The sequence below is a fragment of the Cervus elaphus genome, chromosome 4 (assembly GCF_910594005.1).
Source record: "Cervus elaphus chromosome 4, mCerEla1.1, whole genome shotgun sequence".
Taxonomy (NCBI): Eukaryota; Metazoa; Chordata; class Mammalia; order Artiodactyla; family Cervidae; genus Cervus; species Cervus elaphus.
The window spans coordinates 21,025,741-21,033,350 of NC_057818.1; positions in this window are offsets into that span (position 1 = coordinate 21,025,741).

Genomic DNA, 7,610 nt, shown 5'->3' on the forward strand with positions numbered 1-7,610 from the left:
CTCTGTCCTTCAGTATCTCTTGGAGTTTGCTTAAATTAAATTCATGTCCACTGAGTCAGTGATGCTGTCTAACCATCTCATTCTCTGCCACCCCCTTCTCCTTTTGCCTTCCATCTTTCCTAGCATCAGGGTCTTTTCCAATGAATTGGCTCTTTGCGTCAGGTGGCCGAAGTAGTGAAGCTTCAGCATCAGTCCTTTTAATGAATATTCAGGTTGATTTCCTCCCTTCCATAAAATAACATTTATTAACCTTCTTTTCTCTTTGGGGTATTCTGCTGGGTCATGAGGGTACAAGGAGGAAAGAAGCTATATTTATCTTCAAGAAACAGGTCAGACAATATGGTACATTGATTCTGAGGTTTTGTGTAGTTTCCTACTGGAACGTGGAAAAGATGTGTTGAAATCTGATTGGACCTAATTGAAGAGGGCTGCAAATGAAATGTAACACCTGTGCTGAGTCTTGGAGGACAGAGAATATAAGTTTTTCAACTTTGTTCTTCTTTTTCAAAATTATTTTAGCTACTTAAGTTCCTTTGATTCTTCATATAAATTTTATAATTGACTTGTCAGTATCAACAAAAGCATGGATACTGTACTTAATCTTTTCAAGGACCTAATGTTTGGATTCATTGTTTTCCTCTATTGTTTTTCTATTCTCTCTTTGATTTATTTCTGCTAATATTTATTATTTCCTTCTTCCTGCTTATTAAGGGTTTAGTTTGCTCTTCTTTTTCTAGTTTCTCAAGAAGAAAGTTTAGATTATTGATTTGAGATCTTTCTTCTTTTGTAATATAGGCATTTATAGATATAAATTTCCCTCCAAGCAAGCATTGCTTTACTGCATCCCATATTTTGTTTCGTTCTCATTTCCATTCACATCAAGGTATTTTCTAATTTTCTTTGGATTTGTTTGTTGACCCATTCTTCAGTTGGGAGAGTGTTGTGTAATTTCCACACATTTATAAAATTTTCTAATTTCTTTTTCTTACTGAGTTATAACTTTATTTCGTGTCTAGAGAATGTAGTTGGTATGCTTTCAAGACTTTTAAATTTATTGAAATTTGTTTTGTGACCTAACGTATGGTCCTATGCTGGAGAATGTTCCATGTGCACTTGAAAGAATGTATATTCTGTTGTTCATGGTGGAGTATTCTCTAGATGTCTACAGGGTTTAGTAGTTTATAGTGCTTTCAAGTCTTTTTTTTTTGTTGTTGTTGTTGTTTGTTTATCTTCTTCCCAATTGTTCTATCCATTATATAAAGTGAGTATTTAAGTCTCAGTTTTATGGTTGATTACCTACTTTTCTTTCAATTCTGTCAGTTTTTGCTTAATAAATTTTGGGGCTTTGTTGTTAGATGCATATATATTTACAGTTGGTACATCTTTTTGTTGAACCTACGCATACCATTACAAAAGGTTCTTTTTATGTCCAGGCACTGGGCTCTTTGAAACTTTGAATGATGCTTTCACTGGAAATTTCATCTTAATGCACAAGTACTGTGCATGATCTTCAATGCTAATAACTTACTATGTTGCTTTTTGAACCAGTCATTTAAAGACTTGTGTACAACAACATTTGAAACTTGCTCTTGTAAAGTCGTACCCCCAGGAAGAATGACTAAATCTGTTTTAGATACTTTTGTCCTCTTTCTTTATTGATTCTGTCAGGTGATCTCTGTTAGCATCCCAAACCAGCTGGCTGAGGTTATTTCAGGCTTATTTGTTTTCCTGAAATAGTACTGTTTGTTCAAAGTAAAGTACTTGAGAGAGCCTTTTACAACATGAGAGACTTCAGGCTGACTTAAAATATAATTCACTCCCTCTTATTGAAGAAATAATTTGGGGGGCATGGAATAAGCTCGCCTTGATATTCAAGCATATACAGTCTCTAGCTATCTATGCTGGCATTTTGATTCTATTTCATAAAGCGGCTCAGCAGATCACACATAGTGTCCTATCCACTTCTTTACCTCTGGCTCTCTGGTGCTTTGGAAGTTGTTCCTTACAGGGTACTGGACCTTACCAAGGTAGACTCTGGGGAAGTAGCATGTGGGTTCCAGCTCGGGATATAGCTTGGTGTGTCTAGGCCTCAGGAGAGTCTTGACTCAGCCTCCTGATCTGTTTCCATCCAGACTCTGCCAGATAACTAATAGGCTTGGTCAGCTAAGTAGGAAGCTCAGGAAACAAAAGAGCCTTGCTCTGTTTTCCATAAAAAGCAATTTTCTTCAGGACACCAAAGGGATGAGGGTCTTTCAAGGCCAGCATCACAATTCCTGGGTTCGTTGCTGCTGACTTGAATCCCTCAGTGAAGGACATTCTCAGAGTCACGTGTTTAGGAGGAAAGTCAATCTTTCAGTCAAACCCACACACACATCCTACACCTACAACAGCGCTTGGTGTTCTTCATGGAGTCCTAGAAAATCTCTAGGCTAGAAGGACCCAAGACATTCTCTTAGAACAGAACCAGGGGGATGGGAGGAGGAATGTGTTGGAAGTTTGGGATTAGCAGATGCAAGCTATTATATAAGGAATGGATAAACAACAAGGTCCTACTGTATAGCACAGGGAACTATATTCAATATCCTGTAATAAACCATAATGGAAAATAATATGAATAAGAATCTATATCTATATCAAAATCATTTAGATGTACACAAGAAACTAACACAACATTGTAAATTAACTATATTTCAATAAAACAAATTAAAAAAAAAAAAGACACAGTCAAAGAATCCTTCTATTTCATTCACATGGAACTGCGTTTGGGCCCAAAGACATTGGCTTATTTCTCAATGTGTGTATCCAGATGTAGCTGAAAAATGCACATTTTGAAAAACCAGATCATCTGGCTTTAAACTATCCATTGAAAGTAAGAGGACCAGTGAGGCTGCCAACTATGCACTATGTTCAGGGTTTACTGTTTACTGACCCCTCTTGTTCTCTTCCCACCTCCCTCTTACCCCCAACCATTGTTCTCCCTTTTAAAGAGATCAAATGAAGAAATGAATAGGCTTTGCCTGGATTAAGGAAAAAAGAATAAGAAAACAAAGCTCAAAGAGATGTGATACATGTCTTTCAACACTTAGGAGCCTGTGAGATCTAGGCTTAGTTTGAGTGATCACAGAGATAAAACTGAAGCTATTAGAGATTGTGGGGGTATAGAACTGTTCTAGAAGAGCTTTCTATTTGCTGAGAGGGTCCAAAGAAATAATGGCCTGCTTTGGGAAGTAATACAACTTTTGCTTCTGGAGATAGTAAAATATGACCTTGATGATCAGTCATTAATTTATTATGTGTTAGCAATATATATTTGGAACCCTACTGTTCTGGATTCTGTTATAGGATCTGGGGAAACAGCTGTGAACAGCAGCAGGGTACTTACTTTCATGGAGCTTCTGTTTTAGTGGGGTGGAGGATACAGCCCATAAACAAGGAAACCAAATATCGTAAAAATCAGAGATTGTGATTCCTGTTAGGAAGGACATAGGCTGCTATGGTAGGGAATGAAAAGGGTCCTGACATCATCATTTCCAGGATGGTTTATATGGAAATTGGACATCACCTTGGACATTGGTTTCTTAACAATTCTGGGAAAGTGATTCTATGACAGCAGTGATTGCTTTGCTGCCCAGGAATTCAAGATAATCCAGGACTTTTTGGGTTCAGTTTCCTGGAAACCAATGGAGTGCAATATAGGGCTCGAAAAATCAACCCTTGACCCAGCAATGCCAGCTCCCTGAATGTTGTTTGCTGTTGATTTTTAGTCCAGTTTGGACTTTACTGTTTTTAGCCAAAGGTCATTGTGTTGATTTTTTTAGCAGAAAGACAGGTTAAAAGAATTGGCCTGATGTCTAGATTTCTTTTAAAAATCACCTTCCGAGGTCTGTCCCAGACGCAGGCTCTCCACATGACGCTGGAAGGGCAAGGATAAGGACAGTTCATCCTATTCACCTTCTCTGTGTGGCCCACCGAGATCCTTTTTAAAATTAATTGTTTGTTCTTGGTTGCACTGGGTCTTTGTTGCTGTGTGCGGGCTGCCTCTGGTTGTGGTGAGCACAGACTACTCTTCATTGTGGTGCATGGGCTTCTCATTGCAGTGCGGTGGCTTCTCTTGTTGTGGATCATGGGCTTTAGGCACTCAGGCTTCAGTAGCTGCAGCACACGGGCTCTGTAGTTGTGGCACATGACCGGCTTAGTGCTTGGAGGCATGCGGAATCTTCTTGGAGCAGAGATTGAACCCACATCCCCTGCTTTGGCAGGCAGATCCTTATCCACTGTACTACTGGGGGAGTCCCTGGGTTTTATTTTTTTTAAGCCAACATTTAAAATTGGGATGCTGGGTTTTACCTAAAAACCCAGATTTCTGATTTTTCTTGCAAAAGCTGAAGATCTGTCAAGAAATGCCCACATTCCCACGTGGAGTCATCAGTTGGAGACACAGAGCAACAGCCGTCTTTAGATGAGTTGTGGGTTCTCTGTTTCACCCTGGTTACTGTTCAGCCCAGCTCACTCATTTCTGAGACCTGCTTGGCTCAATGCTGAGTTGGTGACATCAGAGGCACTCCACAGGGAGCTGCCCGTACACAGAAATCCCATAGTAACCATTGCATCGAGTGGGATCCAAAGCAATTTAAGAACAGATTTTGATACTGGAAGAATTGTTTCCTTTCTTAAAAGCATTAAAAATAAGTCAAGGAAAAAAAAAAAGAAAAAATTCTGTGTTCTCGATCATATCTGTGCAAATTTTAACAATCTTAAACATGTTCTTCCAGATAAAAATATCTGAATGTTTTGTCTTAATCATTATCTTGCTGATTTGCACTTAGCATGCAATCTAGAAACCCGAGAACAATCTTAATCCTTTTGGCAAAGTTCTCTAGGGTGCTGATGCCCTAAAGAAAATGAAACTTTCCAAATATCTTCTCAGGTGCTGGAAAGGAGGAGATTCTCTATACTTGAGAAAATGTGTTTCTTTGACAGAGAGGATACCCTTAGACTTTGGACTCTTGTCCTTCATCCTTTCGCTTTGGCAACTGAGATAAAAAAAAGATGGCTTTCGGGAGTTCCCAATGCCTCTCTGATAAAGAGTGAATTGCTTAGGAGACAAAGTGTGATTCCCAGAGGCTGAATACCATTGATAACAACAATAACAATAGTAATAATAAAAAAGAATTTTTAAAAAGCAGCTCCATTTCTTGAGCATTTACTGACTTAGACCTTGTTTTGAGAAAGCCCTGTTTATTACCTCCCTAACTTCTTTACAACCCCCCTGTGAACTCAGGTCTACTGTTATTCCCATCTTTCAGATGAGGAAACTGACCCTGAGGGGTTCAGTGACTTGTTTAGGGCTTCACAGCTAGATATGTTCAAGCTGGGATGCAGCTCCGGTCTCCAGAGCCCAAGTGTTTCACCATTATTTTTTTTTTTTTTTAAAAAAAGAACAAACAGTTGCAGAAGCAGAATCTACCCATCTGAGGTTCTCTTTCTATACTTTATTTGGAATAGATGAAGCCTCCTAACTCCCAGCTTTCTAGATTTGCACAGCCCAATATGGTAGCCACTAGCCCTGTGTGACTATTTAAATGTAAGATGGCTATGATCACATAAAATGAAAACATCACCACTCAGTCACACTGACCACATTTCAAGGAGTTCAAAAGTCACATATGTCTCAAAAGCCCACGGTACTGAGCCCTGAAGATAGAGAACATTTCCATCTTCGCAGAAAGCTCTTTTGGCCACACTGTTGTTGATGAAGAAATCAAGACTCAGAGAGGCAAACAGACTTGTCTAAGACACACAGCAAGACCCAAGATTTGAAAAGTGCCTATTTCACTCCCAGATCTTAGTCCTTTCCTTGATCCTCTGCTGCCAACCTCCTACACATCTTTTTTTTTTTTTTGTCTGTGCAACAAGACTTTGTTTATCAAGAGCAAGCAGTAGACGTTTTATTTCATCTGTGCATCACACTCCAGCTGCCCAATCCTCGCTCCTTTCCAGGGCTGAGCGCACAGTAGGGCTTTTACAAGCCCCGAGCACATAGTAGGGTCTTCACAGCCACTCTCTCCTTTCCTTTCCTATTCTCCACTTTCAAAATGACAGTGGGAGTTCTGGCAAGCATCAGGCCTCAAGTTTTAAGTAAAATGTGTTACTCTAATTTTTTTTTTTTTTTTGAACTGCAAACTTAATTGCATAAAGCAGAAAGATGGTTTTTATTTGAAAATCTCGAAGGACTAGTATGTTTAGTGAGAGGAGAGGGGCTGAGGGGACCTGTAATGTTTACCTTTCTCGAGGTGAGAGTGGGGGTAGGGTGTGTGGACACCCGAGCCTTCAGGACCTGGGCTCTAGCTCTGTCTTGTAAGAATCTTAACCAGAGGTTTGGTTAGGTGTATAGACCCCGGAGACTGCAAGATCTGGGCTGCTGCTCCAGCTTCAGCAGGTAACAGCTGTGTAAGCTTGGACAATTTATGCAACCTGTTTGAGCCTGCATTTCATAGTGTGTAAAGTAGAGTCTGACCTCCTAAGATCAGGAAGCATCTTTGTGATAACTCATGTAAAAGACCAGCAAGTACCCGGACCCAATTCCTGACATACACAATTGTTTTAACTGCCTCATTGTAAATTAGTTATTTACAATTTATCAGTCTCACTGAACTGAAGGTTTCTCAAGGGCAGGGTCCATGTCCATCTCATTCACTGCTATACAGAGTATAATTCCCAGCCCTACAGTTTATGTTCAATAAATTTCTATAGTGACAGAATATTTTAGTCTCAGGAACAGTCTGTGTTAATAAGGACACTTAAAAGTTTATTCCTCTCAGATGCAAAATCTCAGCTCTAACAGTTTTGTCAGGCAGTTGTCTGACCACTATTGAATGCCTCCAATGATGAGAAGCTCACTCCCTACAAATGGCCTTTCTTCAGTCTGGACCCCACTATTGGGCTGGAGGGCAATCACATATGTCCGGCGAATCACAGACAGAAAATGTCACACTCTTCAAGTGTATCTGGCAGTGTTGTTCAGCCACCCATCTCAGCCTAAGTAGAAACAAGGCCATACAAAGTGAGTCTCCAGACAGCTCTGTGGAGTTTCATGCCTATCACTGGGGGTGGGGAGAGAGGTGGAAAAATGAACCTAGAGAATCTGGCTATAAAACACATTACCTGCATTTATGGTGCTTGTGCCCCAAGGCCTGGGATAAAGTGAAGAAGGAAAAACATTCCACTCTGGCTCTCAGTGACCCCTAAAAGAAACCCCCCGTGGAGTCATTTAGGATAGTAATTTAAGTATAAACTCAAGCCTGCGTTCCTAACCTTCCCTCCATAAACTCAGAAGCCTCATGATGATCGGTACCAAATTGCTTGAAAATGTGGCCCAGAACCCTTCCAGATGAGGGCCGGGCTCAGAGAAATAAAAAGTTAAGGGCATGTTGCTATGGCATTAAAATCAAGGGAGTATGCACGAATCTCAAACTGTGCACAGAAATATGTTCTTTTTGTGTGCCCTGACCATGAAAGGCTAAGCCGGCAAAAGTCATTAAAATGTCAGACAGGGAACTGGGTGGGAAAAAATGCATGTTTAAAAGTAAACATGTAGCTCTGTGATAATT